The sequence below is a fragment of the Trichosurus vulpecula genome, chromosome 4 (genome assembly GCF_011100635.1).
Source record: "Trichosurus vulpecula isolate mTriVul1 chromosome 4, mTriVul1.pri, whole genome shotgun sequence".
In the NCBI taxonomy this organism is placed as follows: Eukaryota; Metazoa; Chordata; class Mammalia; order Diprotodontia; family Phalangeridae; genus Trichosurus; species Trichosurus vulpecula.
Genome location: NC_050576.1, coordinates 273,225,654 through 273,244,583, shown reverse-complemented (window position 1 = coordinate 273,244,583; position 18,930 = coordinate 273,225,654).

Here is an 18,930-nt window from a genome sequence, read left to right as displayed (position 1 = left end):
TTATGATCTAGGGAGAGGTGTGTTTGCTACTCTCTTGTACTGTGCACTGATTTGTGAGCAACCACAAACACTCTTTTCAACCCTGGAACTGTGATGAAGGTCCCAGCTCCCCTGGGGCCACAACTCTGCTATATTAGTGCTCCTCCTCACACTGGGACTAAGACCCAGGACTGTGACCCAGACCCCAGTATAGGCAATGCATCTATGTTCTGAGAAGTCTGGAAACCAACACTGGTGCCATTGATTGAGTGGCCCAAGGCCTGTTCCTGGTTTTCTGGGTCCTGGTCTGCACAGGCACATCTTGAGCTGGACTGTACTCCTCTCTCTCACCCTGGTGCAACAGACCTTTCCTGCAGACCATCTGAGTTGTCTTGGGCTAGAAAATTGTCTTATTCCATCTTATTGTGGGTTCTGCCACCCTACAATTTTTTGAGAATCATTATTTAAGGTATCTGGAGGGTATTGGGAGAGAGTAATGTCTAATTAAACACATCATGTTAATATGCTCATGGAAACAGTTGGGAAGAGCTCCTCAGAGCCATTCCCCCCAGTTTCTAGTCCACATATTCACACACATCATTACATAGTACTTCAGGAGTTAATAAATAATGATGACTTTGACTTTCTATGGTATTATTACTTATTACAGTGTCTGTCAAATAGTAAGCACTTAATAAATGTTTATTGACTGACTTTGAGGACTCAGGGTCATTATCACACCAAAATGAGGCATTTCCATCCTTTATTCCATCCCTCAGTGAAAGATTGCATGGTATTAACTTGTATAAGTGAAGCATTTCAGTAGTCAAAAGGACCCATGATCTCATGAATGAGGCTATTTCTTCAACTGGTACAGATTATGAGTGATCTATTTTTCCTTAAGCTACAAGATTCTTGTCCATGTTTTCCCACAAATCTTCCATGAAAATTATACATAAACAACTGGAGGGCTTCCTCTAAAATCCTGTATTTGTATGGGCACCATCACATATTAAGAAAATAATGTTAAAACCATTAACTAATAAAGATAAGGTGGGTGTAAATATATCTGGTCATACTAAAATGTGTAAATGTACATGTATGTGTGTGTACACTATAAACATATATTTATAAGTATATATTACATACTATATATAAGCATATATAATACATAAGTATACACATACATGAGAGAAACAGACAGAAATAGCATTGTACTTCAACATTTAAAAAAAATCATGGTGTCATTGGGGTGGGTGCTTCCTCTACTGCTACAGACTGTGCTCTCCTCTATGCCTAAGTAACTACCAATGAGACATTGTGGTCTAAAATGTTATCATCCTGTGGCCAGCTCTTTAGTGGTTATATTTCTGTCATCATTTAACTTGGCTGGTCTTCGGAAAAGAGACATATGCACTGATTTCAGGCTTCTCTGTTTGTACTATCTTTATTAAAAGTTACAGAATTATCCAAATCATGAGGTAGTTGAAAGGTATTTAAAGGATCATTACAAAAGTAGTAAGCTTCCTGGACAGAAACTATGAATACGGAAATCAAAAAAGACAGAATCTTGGCCATAGATTGCCTTGCTCTGGGATGGCAGTGACAGCATATGGAAGGAAGTATTAGTTAGTATATCTAAAGATGTTATTGTTATGTTATTACAATTGAAAGATTGAATCAGATTGATTGGCTTAGTTCCTATAGATGCGTTGGATAGAATGAGAATCCATACCATATAAGTCTCTGAGTTAAGAAGCAATGCCATTGTATAAAAGAGAAAGAATAAAAGAAAAAAGAAAGAAGAAAGGGAGGGAGGAAGAAGGGAGGGAGAAAAGGAGGCAGGGAAGGATGATTTATTAAATTGTTTGCTATGTGCCAACTACTGTGTTAAGTGCAAGAAATACAAATTCAAAGAGGAATATAGTCCCTACTCTTTAGGGGCTTGTATTCTTATAGAGGAAGATAAAATATATAGGGGAGTGGTGGCTATCAATAGATAATTTAGTTTGGAATGTTACAGGTCTGATGATTATAGCTGGTGGGGGAAGAGATGGTACAATGACATAACTTCCCCAGTGTCAGTAGCAGAATTGATCTGATTATGGTTCCAGTACATGAATTCTGTAGTTAGAAGTTACATGTAGAGTATGCTCATGGCCTCAAGGCAGCTGATAAGAAGATGGCTAAGGAGCAGAGTACAGCAGGGCTGGAGTGGCCTTGATATAGAACACCATGTTCTTGACAATTGGGACAATAAAGGCTTCAATTTGGCAGCTCTGGAGCTTCTTCCAGGATATGTTCTCTTATCTAAAGGGCAAAGCCTCTGGAAAGACGAGGGCTAGAAAGTAAGTATGATTTCTAGGTTTCTTAAGGAGAAATTTGTCTCCCATGACGGAATCTCTGTGTCTCTTTCCTGGTGTGCTAGCATGAGGGAAGCATCTGGAAAGTGTGTGTGTGTGTGTGTGTGTGTGTCTGTGTGTCTGTGTCTGTGTCTGTGTCTGTGTGTGTCTGTGTCTGTGTGTGTCTGTGTCTGTGTCTGTGTCTGTGTTCCTTTCTTAAGCATTTTATATCTTCTGGTACTACTTGGTACCATCAAATTTTGTAGGAGATTAATATTCTGGTAGGGTCTGGTTCTATGATGATCTGCCCTTTCATAAGATTTCTTTTCTTTTTTTTTTTGAGGCAACTGGAGTCAAGTGACTTGTCCAGGGTCACACAGTTTCATAACATTTCATATTCAGGCTTGATGTAATGAAAAATTTACTAACATTTAGAGCTGTAAAAAAAAATTACAATGGGCTTTCTCCAGAGATAGTAAATTCCCCTTCCCTGGAGGTCTTCAGGTAGAGTCTGGATGACCACTCTTGGGGATTCCCATTCTGGTGCTCCTTGGACTATGGTCCTTTCCAACTCAGGTTCTATGACCCTGGTAATGACCCTAAGAGCCTGCGTAGCACTTAAGTTCAGAACTTTCTAATGTACTTCACAGGAAAAATGAATAAATATTTATATATTGCCTACTATGAGCAATGCACTATACTGAGCATTTTACAAATATCTCTTCTGATCCTTGCAACAATCCTACAAGGTAGGATTATTATTATTATCCCTATTTACATTTAAGAAAACTGAAGCAAACAGAAGGTAAATGACTGGTCCAAGGTCACCCAGATAGTAAGAGTCTAAGGTTGGATTTAAACTCAGGTCTTCCTGACTCCAGACCCAGTGCTTTATATACTGCATCATCTGTACTGCGGTATACATTTACAGTGTATTATCTAATGGAATATTAATCATCAAATTATTTGTATTTCTATATTACCCCTATATTAGATGATAAGCTCCTTTAGGGAAGAGACCCTCTCACTTAAGTTTATTTTTTTTTGATCTCCCTTGGCAGCTGGAATGGTGCTTGACATACCTTTTCATAACCTTCCCCCCCACCCCCGCCATAGTTCAATGCAGAGAAAGAGAGAGAGACAGAGTCAGAGAGAGAGCTTTGGGGGGTGGGGTGGGGGCTTAGAACAAGAGTCCTAAGAGGTCAGAGGAAGCTTCAGGTTTCATGGGATGAAATACTTCTTGCTGTTGTTAGGAAAAAATAAAAAACTCTTTTAAAAATATTTCATTAGACATGAAATGAGAATATTTTCATTTACCACAAACCCAGGATAAATATTCTACCAAGTGTGAGCCTAGTATTCATTAAGCAAACTCCTGGCCTTGATGATTCTCTTTGATGTCAATAAAGCTCTTTCCAGAAAGAAAAAAAAAGGAAAACAGAGATAGGCTAGGGCCTGAAAAGAGTGGAGGCAGACAGCAGACAGAGTATTACCAGAGCAAGAGGGAAAAAACAGGGGCAGGATGCCCTCCTTTTTCATCAATGCAGCTTTCCTAATGTTAGAAAATGTTCCCCACGGGAGTCAGAAGCCTTCCCCGTTCCTATTCTGTTACCTCGATCCTCTTTTGAGCTCTCTGTTTTGTGGAGATGGATGTTAACCTGTGAGAAACATCAATGGGCCTAATTGAAAAAAAGACCCAAATACAGAACAGATGCACAATTATGCTTTGTGATAGGAGCATTACAGACTCAGAAATCATCTCACCCTCATCTCCCCTTGCCCCCTGGGCATATGATTTCACATTCTCAGGTGGTGTGCACCTGTGACTTGGCGAAGGTTTGTTGGGGCCTCATCTGCATTGGTTTCTAAATGGCAAATCCTTCCTTACTGCTGCCTTTCTCTGTGCTTGCTTTTAGAGGAATATCGCCACACACCTAGGTAAACAATGAAGCATGTTGCCATAAAAGACCTTTAGCAAATCATGAGCTAGCCAATATCCATGCCGGTTTTATTACAGCTAGTATATTAATCCAGCAAGCAGATGCAAATGGGACTTGGAAAGACACAGAGCAATGGAAAACCTTGTGCTACGTGGCATTAACATTATACACACATCTGCTGCAGATAATGTTTTCTGAGACCACATGGAATCTGGGGGGAAAGCTTTCCTTTTATTTTTCTACCTATGGTCAGGCTAGTTGAGAGGCAGAAGCTTGCATAAATTGGTAACAAGCCTGTCTTAAAATCTTCCCAGCCGAGTGACAAGATGCCTTCTCATTTCAACGGGCATGCTCTTCTCTTCCAGAGCTCCAGTCTCAACCCTGTCATCCTTACCAGCACACACTGGGAGCCTCAAATCTCTTTTACAGATTATTAAGGAACTTGCCAGGCAGAGGGTGTACCTCCCACAGCAGGCATCGAGTGGCTACATAGGGTGGGAACACTACAGATGGAAAAAATGAACTCAAGGACAAGGGAACCAAAAGCCAGAAACCATGCTGGCAGAAAACATTTTGCTAGTTAATAAATTTAGGTTGAACATGACAGTCAAAATGTAACATTTGTAAACATAAGCAGAGTTCAAAAGAAATTAAGTTTCAAATGTCAGAGAGAGAGAGAAAGAAAGACAGAGAGAGACAGAGGCAGACAAAACAGACAGAGGAAAGACAGAGACAGACAGACAGAGGAGAGATAGAGGGGAGGAGAAGAGGGAGGGAGAGAGGAAGGGAAAGGGATTTATTAGACTGAGCTGCCTTTGTAAAATGGTAGAGCCAAAGTCACCCAATCACAGAATCTATAGGGTGGAAGGTGACTTTAGTGGTTATTTAATCTAATCCATATATGAAAGGGATCCTCATTGTAATGTGTCTGTCAAGTGTCCATTTAGATCTCCAAGGAAGAGGAACCTCCTGGCTCATTTCACTTTGCCCATTTCACTTTGGGGCAGCTCTAATTGTTAGTGAATGTTTTTGTCAATTGTTGTTTGCCTCTGCCCCCACCATCAAGGCTAAATTGGCTTCTTTGACACCTCCACTCATTGATCTGGGTTTTTCCTTCTAGGGCCAAAAATAGCAAATCTCATCCCTTTTCTACAAGATAACCTTTCAGATATTTTGAGACAACTCTAATGCCCCACCTGAATCTACTCTTTTCCAGGTTTTTCAACTAACTTACACATGACATGAAGTCAAGACCTATCACCACCTTGGTTGTATTTCTCTGGATTCACTATAGTTTATTAAATCCCTGCCTGAAATACTATGTCCAGAACAGAACACAGCATTCCATATGAGTCTGGCCAGGTTAGCAGATGGCAGAGCAACTACATCATTGTTCCAGGAAGCTACATTTCTCCTAATGCAGCCCAATAGCCATGCCCATTTTTTACCTCCTCAGTGTATTAACAGCTTATTGATAGATTGTGGTACCCTAAAACTAAAGATTGCTTTCTAATAAACTCCTTCCTAACCATGATGTCATCTTTTCTTTTCTTTTTAAGATGACCATTGAAACCCAATATAAGACTTTACAATTATATTTGCCAAATTTCATCTGCCTAGATTTAGCCCATTGTTCAAAGCAGTTGATCTCTTTTTAGATCCAGAATGTTAGATAGGCTCCCAGCTTTGTATCACCCCAAAATTTGATAGGTATAAATGCTTTTATTAATTTTAAAAAGTGTTAGAGCCAATTACAGACCCTGAGTTATTCTACTGGAGACCTTCCAAGCTTACATGTATTATATATGGCTCATATCTCTCTCACATGTGGGGCCATCAGAACAATTCTCCCAGATTCAAGATATTCTCTGGGTTCATATTTACTCAAAACTATAATTCAAGAGCCCCACTAAGGGTTTCCTTTTTCTAATAAGCCAAAGGATACATTTAGTTCACATTAAAAGCATTTAATGAGATAGAACAAGAAATATCACAATAAAATAACCTGAATCACCAAAACTAAAGGCATACTCTATAACACATACAAATGCCATCAATGGGGAAAGAAAGCGTAGAGATCACACATGAGTATCAGGACCCATGTGTAGAGGAACAATATATGCTTCTAATGTTGCAGGACCACTGGTTTTGGTTTTGTTTGTTTATTTGTTTTTAGTTATGGTATTTTGCTCTGTTGTTCACTGCTAGTCTCCTGGTGACTTTTGGGCTTGTAATCTCAGCTGAATGTACTGTGGTGACCAAAGAGCACACAGTCTCTGCAGAGTATTCCTTTATGCTACCAGTTTCTGAACTCATCTCTTCAAGCGCACTGAGGTCATCTCAGCTCTGGTCTGCTGTGGTGTAAAGGCTACAACCCAGCCCTGATAAGTTTAGGCTGACAGATCTTTAGTCATAGCCACCACATTGATCAAACTAAAACCAGACAGAGTGCTCTCAGGTTAAAATAAATTCTTTTTTTTTCCTCCAAAGACCGGACTGGGTTTGATATTGCCAATATCCCACTCTGGGCTATACAGATGAATTTGAGTCAGAGTAAAAAGTAAGTTAAGAAGGAAAGGTCATTGATTTCCACCCACTTTCCTGATACCCCTGCCTTTATTATACACATCTGTCAGCCCTAAGCTTGATTTCTTTGGCCAGGGAAAAATATTCATTTCCCAGATATCAACCATTAATGACTACTCTTTAAATGTGGTCATTCAGCCAGGTGCAAATCTAACTAATTATACTATTGCCTAGCCAACTCCCCTCTCCCCAAACAAAATGGCAACTCAAAAGTATCAAAACCAAGATGCAAAGCAAGGTCTTCTGATCAGAGAGAGCTTTCTACCTATTTTACCTCAGAAGAAACCTTGTTCTATGTCCCATGAGTAGCTAGTTGCAGACACACAGTTAGAACTTTGATTTTCTGCTTGCATAAGAGTACAAGCTTCTTGAGGATATGCCTAAGGCATAACAAGTTCTTAAGAAATGCTCATTGGTTGAGTATATTGTTCATTCCATTATGCTATGCTGCCTATATTATTATTCTGTTAATCATTGCGTTGATATTGTAGGTGAAGGTGAAGAGTATAGAAAGAGCATAGGAAGTGGAGAACTGAAACAAACAAAAACGTTGCTAATTTTTTGAGATTCCCAATTTTGCATGAAGTGGGTCCTGGTTACTTTAGATTGGAGACATACAGAAGTTGGAAGCTTTGGGCACTCTGTTTGCTTAGGCAACTGTGAGCAATTTTAGACCAAACAATCTAGGAAAATCGTTTGTGGTCTGTTTACTTGTTTTGATATGGCTAATTCTGCTTAATGAACCTTTATCCCCAAGAAATTTGTTAAGCAAAGTATCACTGTATTACTGCACATGAGAGATTCTCAACATAACTTGCTTGGCAGTAACTTTATAGGGTAGCTATATAGCACAGAGGATAGAGTGCTGGGCCTGGAGTTAGGAAGAGTCATCTTCTTGAGTTCGAATTTGTCCTCAGACACTCACTACCTATGTGATTCTGGGCAAATCACTTAACCCTTTTTGCCTCAGTTTCCTCATCTATAAAATGAGCTGAAGAAGGAAATGGCAAGCTGCTCCACTATCTTTGCCAAGAAAATCCCAAATGGGGTCATGAAGAGTCAGATATGACTGAAATAACTGAACAACAACCATAAAGTTTTGACACTGAACTACCAAGGCCAGGGGTGGGGAACCTGCTGCCTTGAGGCCACATGTGGCCCTATGGGTCCTCAAGTGTGGCCCTTTGACTGAATCCCCTTAATGAAATGATTTGTTCTATAAAACTTGAACTCAGTCAAAAGGCCACATCCAAGGACCTAAGAAGCCACAGGTTCCCCACCCCTGACAAGGCATTCAATGTGTTTAATACACTTTTCTGTTCAGACTAATTGTTAATTGCTACCTATAAAAACATTTTTCCACCAGGAATACTTTCATGCAAACAGCTATTGATATTAGATGGGGTACTATGTCTATACTATGAAAATGATATTTTGTTATAATGTAATTGATAAAATGAAATACAACAGAATGACCCTATCAAATATTTATGGTGATAACATAGCCCAAAAGGCAAAGCTTTTAATGCTATGAGGTTTTTACAATGATTTTCTCCTTGATTTATTGCCCTTTACTTGTATTTTCTCTAAAATATAGATCTGAAAAATATAACTATTAATAATCTTGTTTCAAATAAAATATGACATATATTTTATTCCCACAACACAAGTAAGGCCTTGTTCATACCTTCTAATGTCAGAGAAATTGAAAGGATTTCATTTTATTAGATGTGTATGTATGAATGTGTGATCTTTAAGAATACATTCTCACTAACACTTGCTGTTTTAATGTATGAGCCACTATACTGAAATGAAATGAACTTAACAAAACTTAACTTGAAATTAACTGGAATGAATAACTGCTATGGTGATCAGTCTATTTCATTAGGAAGACCAAGTTATTGTCTTAGTCAATTTGTTGTGATCTCATGGGAAAATAAGAAATAGTTCTTTAGAATATTATTCTGGAAATTCGTTGGGGTGGGGAGCAGGAGGGAAATAAACCAAATGATGGATAGGAATACACTAAGGTAATATTTAAAATATCAAAATAGGCCTCTTGCTTCAATGTTCAAATTAACCCATAAAATGCACTTTGAAATATGTAAGACTGGTGTCTGGACAGATATTTCATTACACATTTTGTAACATAACTTCAAGCTATTTTTGGAAGTTGCTGTCAGTTACACAATAACAGAAAGGAGTAGTTTCCCAAACCCTAAAACGGAGCTAAAAAATTGTGAATTATTTTGACAAGAGCATGAATTTTACCCAAACCCAAATCCCAACTGCTTTGAGGGCTGCCAGTTGCCAGTCGCCAAAAGGTTTTGTTACAGAATGGATCCTCGTATCTAAGATCTCAAAACGTTTACAAAGCCAGTATCTCTATGGGAAACAAAATCATACAATCAGGTTTGTCTTTGAATGGATACAATAAGATGATGAATAATGACAGTTATGCAAAATTACATATCACTTAAAGGTTTACAAAGTATTTCTATCACCAGTGAGGTTAACCCTTTACTAAGGACTCTCACAGCCATTGAAAAAATGAAATATGAGAAGAATCTGAATAACGAACTTGAAAGGGATTCGAAGTTAAGAGTTGGTCCAAAAAGGAAAAGAGAAAAGAATATCATATTATTATGGGTTTGGGAAATCATAAAACTTAGATAAATATAGATATCATTTTTAGGAGACGATTACATCTCTAAAATATAGGCATTGAATAAATTCTCAGTTATTCAACATACATCTATTCAATGCTCACTATGTAAAACACACTGCAATAGATGCTAGGAATAAAAAGTGTAATTATAATAATATGTATTTATATGGCACTGTGAGGTTTATAAAGTAGTTTGCATATGTTATCTCCTTACATTCTCACAATTACGTGAGAGAGATACTATTATTATCACCCTTTCGCAGATGGGTAAACTGAGGCAGGGGAATTGACTTTTCCAGCATCATATAGCTAAGTGGTTGAATCAGGATTTGGGTTCAGGTCACTCTGACCCCAAGTCCAGCATTCTAACCACTGTGCCACCTAGCTGTCTTATATTTAATCCCTGCCCCACCTCCCCACCCCCACACACACACAACATCTTTTCCTAAACTGGTGTGTTTGTTATTCCCTGAGCTCTCTCATTCATCTCTTGACTCTGTTCATTCACAAAGCCCTGGAATGAGTCCAAGTCAAACAGTGCCACAGAACCACTTTTCAAGCTCATCAGTAAATTGGGGCTAATAATGCTTATATTTTATAAACTTCAAGCACTATAGAAATGTGAATAATAACCGTTCAAACCAGCACTGATGAAAATGGAGTTGACAAGAGTCACTCTATTATTTCCATTCTCTTCTTACGTATTCACACATACACACACACACACACACACACACACACACACACACAATGTACTTTATCCTTCCGTGTTCCTTGTGATATGGCTAGTACTCTGGTAAGAATATTCACTTTCCCCCAGGGAAGGCCCACAAGCACACACATGTACCTCCTCCCGCTGGAAAAAAAAAACTTAAAAATTAAAAAGTATTCTTCTGCATCTTAAATATGCATTACTATAGCAGTGACAACCAAGGATAGAGCTGGTCTTGAAACCAGGAAGTTCTAAGCTGAAGAACTGCCAACATAGATAATTGATCGGTGACCTTAGGCAAGTCACTTACTTTCTCATTGCCTATGGCGATTCTCAAAAATTAAAAGTTACAAAGAATGAACCTGCATTGGTAAAAGGAATTTCCTTACCCAGGAAGTCCCTACACCAATCCCTATCCCTAATCCTATCTCTATCCCTGTCTATAATCCTTTTTGTTGTTGAGTCTTTTCAGGCATATCTAACTCTTTGTGACCCCATTTGAGGTTTTCTTGGCAAGGACATTGGTTTGCCATTTCCTTCTCCAGCTCATTTTAGAGATGAGAAACTGAGGCAAACACAGTTAAGTGATTTGCCCCAGGGTCACAAAGCTAGTAAGTATATGAGACTAAATTTGAACTCATGAAGATGAGTTTTCCTTATTCCAAGCCGAGTGCTTTATCCACTATGCCACCTCTCTCGAACCCTATCCTTACCACTATCCCTATTATAGCAGAGCCTTAGAGCTAGAAGGAAGCCTAAAGTTCATCTCATTTAACTGTCTTGACTCCTACCCCCATTTTCAAGATGAGGAAAATGAACATAAAGCACAGAGAGTGGTCGAGTGACCCAAACTCCAATAGCCAGTGGCAAATTCAAAGCCCATGTTTCCTCCTGACCTATGGGACGAATCTCTTTTCACTACTCCTCACTCTCTTGTCCATTTAGTTCCTTTGCATTCAGTTCCATATAATCTTGAAACCTCCCTCCCCTCACTTAAAACTCCACAGTAGGCACTTAGGTAGAAGATAAAAGTAAGTTATAGTTTAATTGAGTCATTCCTGGTTTTAAAAAAATACCGCTATTTGAATCCCTTAATTGCATGATAATTCCTTCTCTGGATTACTTATCCTCTTTTACACCCCATCCATTGCTTTCTTGATTTCCACCTTCTTAATAATCCTCTAATAAATGTGCCCATCTTGTAATCTTCTTCCCAGTGGCTTAAAACACTGGTAGTAATTACTAGCCCAGTATCCCTATCATGGAGCTGTATGAATTATCACGAAGTTGGGAGGCAGTTCCCATTTAGTGACTAAACAATTGTGCAGGAAAATGCTACAGGAAAAGACTCTCACTTAGTTCTAGAAAACCTGCTTGACCAAATAGAAACATTGGGGATTCCTGGTGCTAAATATAAATAATGATGCACAGGAGAAAATCAAAGAAAGATTAGAGAGAAAATATTTGTCCAGCCAATATGATTTCTACCAGAGATTAACTCTTTGGGGAAAAATATCCCTCACTAAATAAGTAAAGCTCTGCCTTTGTTGCTGTAAGAGACACAAGATGAATATCAGTCTCTTGCATTTATGTTGTGAGGTTCAAATAAGACATTTGTAAAGTGCTCAGTACAGTGCCTCATACATTTGCTCAGTTGTTTAGGCATGTCCAGTTCTTCACAACCCCATAGAGTCTATGGCGTAGACTATAGCATACCAGTACTATCCGTGGGGTTTCCTCAGCAATGATACTGAAGTGGTTTGTCATTTCCTTCTCCAGTGGATAAAGGCAAACAGATGTTAAGGGACTTACCCAGGGTCACACAGCTGGTATCTTGAGGCCGAATTTGAACTCAGGGCTTCCTGACTCCAGGCCCAACACTCTATCCACTGATCCACATTTTCTAGCACACAGTAGGTGCTATTTAAATGCTAATGTTGTTGTCATCATTTATTATTGTCACTGTTGTTATTATATTATGTCACTTTAATATTTGCAGGGTGCTTTATACATTATCTCTTTTGATCCCCAAAACATCCCTATGAGATAGAGTATTATCGTCTTCACTGTATGGATATGACTTGCCCAAGGTCAAACATAATTCTATATGTTTTCTCCTTTGATCTTATATCACTTTTAAGGTTTGCAAAGCACTTTACTTATGTTATCTCCTCTGAGATGGATTCTATTAATATTCCCATTTTACAGGTGACAAAACTGAAGTCAAAAGAGAAAAGTGATTTGTCTAGGGTCACACAGCCGTAAGTTTTGAAAGCCGGATTTTAACCTAAGTCTTCCTAACTTTAAATCCACTGGTCTCTCCACTTGTGTCCCCTAGGTCCATGTGGCTTATAATCTATTAGGGGAAAAAGACATGTACGCAAGGAATTATAAGAACCACATAATGAAGAGATAGGTGCAAGTTGTAAAGATAATTCAAAATTGGAATGTATTCTGTCTAGGGAGAATCACTGTAGCATGGGTGAAAGGCATGAAGTGTGGATTTTAAGGCACTGGTAGAATCTCAGGAAGTAGAACCAAGAGGGAAGATTCAGGGAACAGAGCTTACTACAACTTGACTGAGGCACAGAATACCTACTTTAGATAACACCTGAAAATAAGGCTGGACTCCCATTGTAGAGGTCCTCAGATTCTAGGCCAAAAACAGCAGACATTATTTGGTGGGTAGCACTCACTTATTTTGCTATCACCTAGCCCTAGGGTAAGTGCCTCATAAATACTACCTCAAAGTTAGGAAGAGGGGATAGTAGTAGTGGGGAAAAGAGTAAGGAAAATACTGCAATAATTTACACAAGAGGTAATGAAGGCTTGAGAGGTAGAAATGGAAAGAAAGGGAAGGATGTAAAAGATACTGCATAGAAAGTATAGTGTACAGCATAGAATAGTGGCCTTGGAACCAGAAAGATCTAGGTTCAAATCCTGCTTCTGACACTTATTAGCTATGTAACCTGGGGCAAGTCACTTAACCTCAATGTGACCTCATACAACCTTGCAGACCTTGTCCAGGGGATGTGTATTGGAACAGGGAGTTCCCACTCCATGAGTTGACCACATCATTGGAGTGTTCACATAAAATGGATAAAATTTAGTAACTGGTTCATTAATGTTAATGAAGAGAAATTAAATATCACTGTGAGGTGAAAATGATCCTGCTACGAAGAGAAGTAGGGAAGTCAGAAAAAGGAATAAGCTTTTCAGAATGGATGCTGATCTCAATTTCAGGCAATGCAGCACTCCAGAATATTTAGAGCAAGAGGTGTAGATGAAGTTGTCCAAGGGCAGTTGCGATGACTTGTCATGCTTGCCTATTCATTTTTGTCTTTGTTGGAGAAGTCATGGTGACCTTATCATATCACTCTTACATTTACTTTAATATTTTCTCAATGTGTCCTTCCTTGTGACATTCCAGTTCATTATTGGTGATTTTACTTAGACCGTCCCCCAAGCCTGGAATACACTCTATCTTCTACTTTACCTCTTAGCATTTTCCATTGAAGCACAGTTCAAAGGTCACCTTCTACCTCCTGAGGCCTTTCATGTATGTGTGTGTATATATATGAGTGTGTGTGTGTGTGTGTGTGTGTTGAGTAACAAAGAGAGGGAGAAGGGTTTTAAGGACTGTATAGTACAAACTTCTTTGCTAATCTTTGCTAATCAACAAGATGATTAAGGTAAGACCATCTACCACAGGCCTATGAATGTGGGAGTCAGGCTTTGAATGTGTAAAGACCACAATAATAAGGTTAGGACAGGGAGGAAGAGATACTCCTATAGGCAGGAATGATTTCTCATGGATTCTTCAGTACATTTAATGACATTTTCAATTTCTTGGCATGCAAGATATACCAAATATCCTATTATACATTTTCTGGTAATAGTCTGCATGAAATTTTAGAAATGGCCTTTGAAAATGTGGGAAATAAATTTAAAAATATTTCCTGTCTGTAGTAGCTAGAAGAGAAAAATTGTTTTATTATTCTGATGAGACATTAGGTGTTTTTTTTTTTCATTGTTTTCTTTCTTGGGCTCCTCACCTCTCCTCTCAAAGAACATCAGTTCTATGCTACTTCAAGTTCTTCGTGAAGTCCAAGAGCACTTAAAGGTGTTCAGGTTACCCACAATGACAAACCCACTAATTTGCAAAGTTACTGTATAGATTCATTCATGATCTGTCATGTCAGTTCCACCTCAGCAACATCCACATCTCTCCCCTTTATTCTCATCTTATGGCCACTAGTCTACTTTAAGCCCTTATGTCCTCTCATCTGGACTATTACAATGGGATGTCAATTGATTTTCCTGCCCAAATCTTTCACTGTGTGAAAGTGCATTTCACCAAGATCTTTGCAGGCTTTTTACACATATTATACGTTACTACCTTGTGTACATTCAATGATCAAACTGGCCAGTTTGCTCTTCTTTATTTATGACATTCCATTTCATTATTAGTGACTTTACTTAGACTGTCCTGCAAGCCTGGCATGTACTCCATCTTCTACTTCACCTCTTAGCATTTTCCATTGAAGCACAGTTCAAAGGTCACCTCCTACCTCCTGAGACCTTTCATGTATGTGTGTGTATACATATGAGAGTGTATAAGTTTGTGTGTGCCTGTATGTGAGTAGAAGTAGAAGATTAAAAGGATCAGGGAGCCCTACTTTACACTTAAAAGCAGATGAAAATAGAGAAATGGCAAACTGCTCCAGGAAGCAGTAACAGAAATTTAACATAGGTTGCATATCACCTCATACCACATATAATATAGATATGGATAATGTTATATACATGTGTATATATGTATTGTATGTGTGTATATATGCATATCTATATATTCATATATACATACACATACATATGTGTGTGTGCATACTTGGATTAAAGGTATAGTCACTATTAGAGAACAAGACCCTACAGTTCTGGTTTATTGTCTTAGGGATTTTCTGGAAAAGAATCAAATGATGATCACCTCTGAGTGTAGAGGACTGGTGATAAAGAATGCTACCTATCTCCTCAAAGCAGTAAGATGGACTAAATATACACAATAAGACAGAAATTTTAGGATGGGGCAAATATAGAAATTTGTTTTTCTTGACTATGCATATTTGCCACAATTTGTTTTCTTTTTTTTATTTCAGTGGGAAAGGGAAGGAGAAAGTGGAAATAAATCCTTGCTAATTGAAAGAAAAATGCTTTAAAACCACATCATTCCTCATTCCCAGCATTCCGCAGGAGTACCTAATCATTTCATATTATTCTTCACTGTATGTGTCCTGGAGGCATTTCTTCTGGTGACATGAATCACTTGTCAGCCACCTACATAGAAGACTTAAATTTTAACATGAGGGGTTTAGGCTAGACACATAGAACTTTCCGGCCAAAGGCATAATTCATTACCAGAATGCAAAAGGGCTGGTGAAATCTCTGTGGATCAAGATCTTTAAAAACTGAATCATAAGCCATCAGTGACCATGATCAATCAAATCCAATTCAATTCCACAAATATTAATAAAGTGACTATTATGTTCAAGGCCCTTGGAAGACAAAGATAAAAATGGAAAACAGGCTCTGATGTCAAGGCTGTTATATTCTACTGGGAGAGGGGTGGAAAGGGGAAAGGATACAACTAAGTATAGTACAAGGAAAATTGAGGAGAAGGAGGAGAAAGAGCAATCTATCAACTGGAGAAATCAAGGGATGTTTCATGGGAGAAGGCAGCATTTGTGTTGAGCCTTGAGGAAACTCAGGAGAATGTTCTGGTCATGGGCCATGAAAAGACATGGAGGTTGGAGATGAAGTTTTGAAAATGGGAAAATCTAGTAGTTAGCTTCAATATAGATTTTCACGAATAAGAGTAATACAAATAAGGCTACAAAGCTAAGTGGAAGCTGTATTGGAGAGTGTTAAGTGCCAGACTAAAGGGGTTTTTTTATGTTATCCTATAGGCAATACAAAGAAACAGAAGGAGCAATGTGGTCAGATATGTGACTCTAAAAGCTCATTTTCACAGCCTATGGAAAGTGGTGGGGGGGGAAGGGGCCAGAGACAAGATGGCTGAGTAAAAGCAGGGACTTGCTTGAGCTCTCCCCCAAATCCCTCCAAATACCTGTAAAAATGACTCTGAACAAACTCTAGAGGTGCAGAACCCACAAAATGACAGAGTGAAACAAATATCCAACCCAAGACAACCTGAAAGGCTGAAGGAAGGATATATCACACCAGGCTAGGAGTACAGCACAGTCCAGCCTGGGCTGTGCCAGCAAAGACTGGGTGGAATAGGCCTCAGGGGATTGAATCACTGGCAGCTGTGGTGGTTTCCAGGCTTCTCAACCCACAAACATCAAAGACAAAGTAGAAGGTGCCTAGAAGTACCTCTAACAACAGCTGTGCAAAACCCCTGAAACTTGGGACAGAGCACTCTCTGCTATGGAAGCAGAGTCTTACCTTAACAAAGAGCTCAAAAGTCAAATAACTGGCTGGGGATCAGACTACAGAATCTTACTTTGGTGACAAAGAAGATCAAAACATACAACCAGAAGAAGACAACAAAGTAAAAGTTTCTACATGCAAAGCCTCCAAGAAAAATATGAATTTGTCATAGGCCATGGAAGAGTCAAAAAGGAGTTTGAAAATCAAGTAAGAAAAGTAGAAGAAAAATTAGGAAGAGAAATGAGAGTGAGGCGAAAAAATCATGAAAAATGAGTCAATGACTTGCTAAAGGAGACCCAAAAAATACTGAAGAATACAACATCTTAAAAAAATAGACTAAGCCAAATGGCAAAAGAAGTCCAAAAAGCAAATGAGGAGAAGAAATACCTTAAAAAGCAGAGTTGTCCAAATAGAAAAACAGGTCCAAAAGCTCACTGAAGAAAATAATTCTTTAAAAATTAGAATGGAGGAAATGGAAGCTAGTGACTTTATGAGAAATCAAGAAATTACAAAACAGAATCAAAAGAATGAAAAAAATAGAAGACAATGTGAAATATCTCATTGGAAAAACCACTGACTCGTAAAATAGGTCCAGGAGAGATAGCTTAAAAATTATTGGACTACCTGAAAGCCATGATCAAAAAAAAAAAAGCCTAGACATCAACCTTCAAGAAATTATCAAGGAAAACTGCTCTGATACTCTAGAACCAGAGAGCAAAAGAGAAATTGAAAGAATTCACCAATCACCTCTTGAAAAAACATCCCAAAAGGAAAACTCCTGGGAATATTGTAGCCAAATTCCTGAGTTCCCAGGTCAAGGAGAAAATATTGCAAGCAGCTAAAAAGAAACAATTCGAGTATTGTGGAAACACAATCAGGATAACAAGATTTAGCAGCTTCTACATTAAGAGATTGATATTCCAGAGGTCAAAGGAGCTAGGATTAAAACCAAGAATCACCTACCCAGTAAAACTAAGTATAATACTTCAGGGGAAAGAATAGACATTCAATGAAATAGAGGACTTTCAAGCATTCCTGATAAAAAGACCAGAGCTGAACAGAAAATTTGACTTTCAAATTCAAGAATCAAGAGAAGCAAGAAAAGGTAAATGGGAAGAGAAATCATAAGGGAAGTATTAAAGTTGAACTGTTTGCATTTGTAAATGGAAAGATATTTGTAACTCATGAGACCTTTCTCAGTATATATATATATATATATATATATATATATATATATATATATATATGTATGTATATATATATATATATATATATATATATATATATATATATATATAGACAGAGGGCATAGAGTGAGTTGAATATGGAGGGATGATATATAAAAAAATTAAGGGGTGAGAGAAAAAGGAGAGGAGAAAGGGAGAAAGGGAGAAAGAATGGGGTAAATTATCTCACATAAAAGAGGAAAGAAAAAGCTATTATAATGGAGGGGAAGAAGGGGGAGGTGAAAGGGAATGAGTCAACTTTACTCTCATTGGATTTGGCTTAAGGAGCAAATTATATATACATTCAATTAGGTATCTTAACCTATGGGAAAGTAGGGGGAAAGAGGATGGGGGGTGATAGAAGGGAGGGCAGATTGAGGGAGGGGATAGTCAGAAGCAAACACTTTTGAAAAGGGACAGGGTCAAAGGAGAAAATAGAATAAATGGGGTGTGTGATAGCATGGAGGGAAATATAGTTAGTATTTCACAATATGACTATTACGAAAATGTTTTGCATAACTACCCATGTATAACCTACATTGAATTGCTTGCCTTCTCAATGAGTGTGAGTGGGAAGGAAGAAGGGAGAGAATCTGGAACTCAAAGTTTTTAAAACAAAGTTTAAAAATTGTTTTATCATGCAATAATATATACAGGCCATAGGGTATAGAAATCTCTCTTGCTCTACAAGAAAGTGAGATGGAAGGCAATGGGGGGGTGATAGAAGGGAGGGCAGACTAGAGGAAGGGGTAGTCAGAATGCGTGTCACTTTGGGGTAGGGGTAGGGGAGAGACAAGGAGAAAATTTGGAACTCAAAATCTTGTGGAAGTGAATGTTGAAAACTAAAAAAAATAATTAATTTTTAAAACAAAGGGTGTAAACAAGGGAGGGTCCAGAAGTGTGGAGGTCAATCAAGGGGGTGTTATAGTAGTTCAGGTGAGTTCATATGAGAAACTATGCTGTGGTTGTATGGGTGAAGAGAATAAGATAGAAGACAGATGTTCTGGAGCTAAAATCAATGAATTGGCAA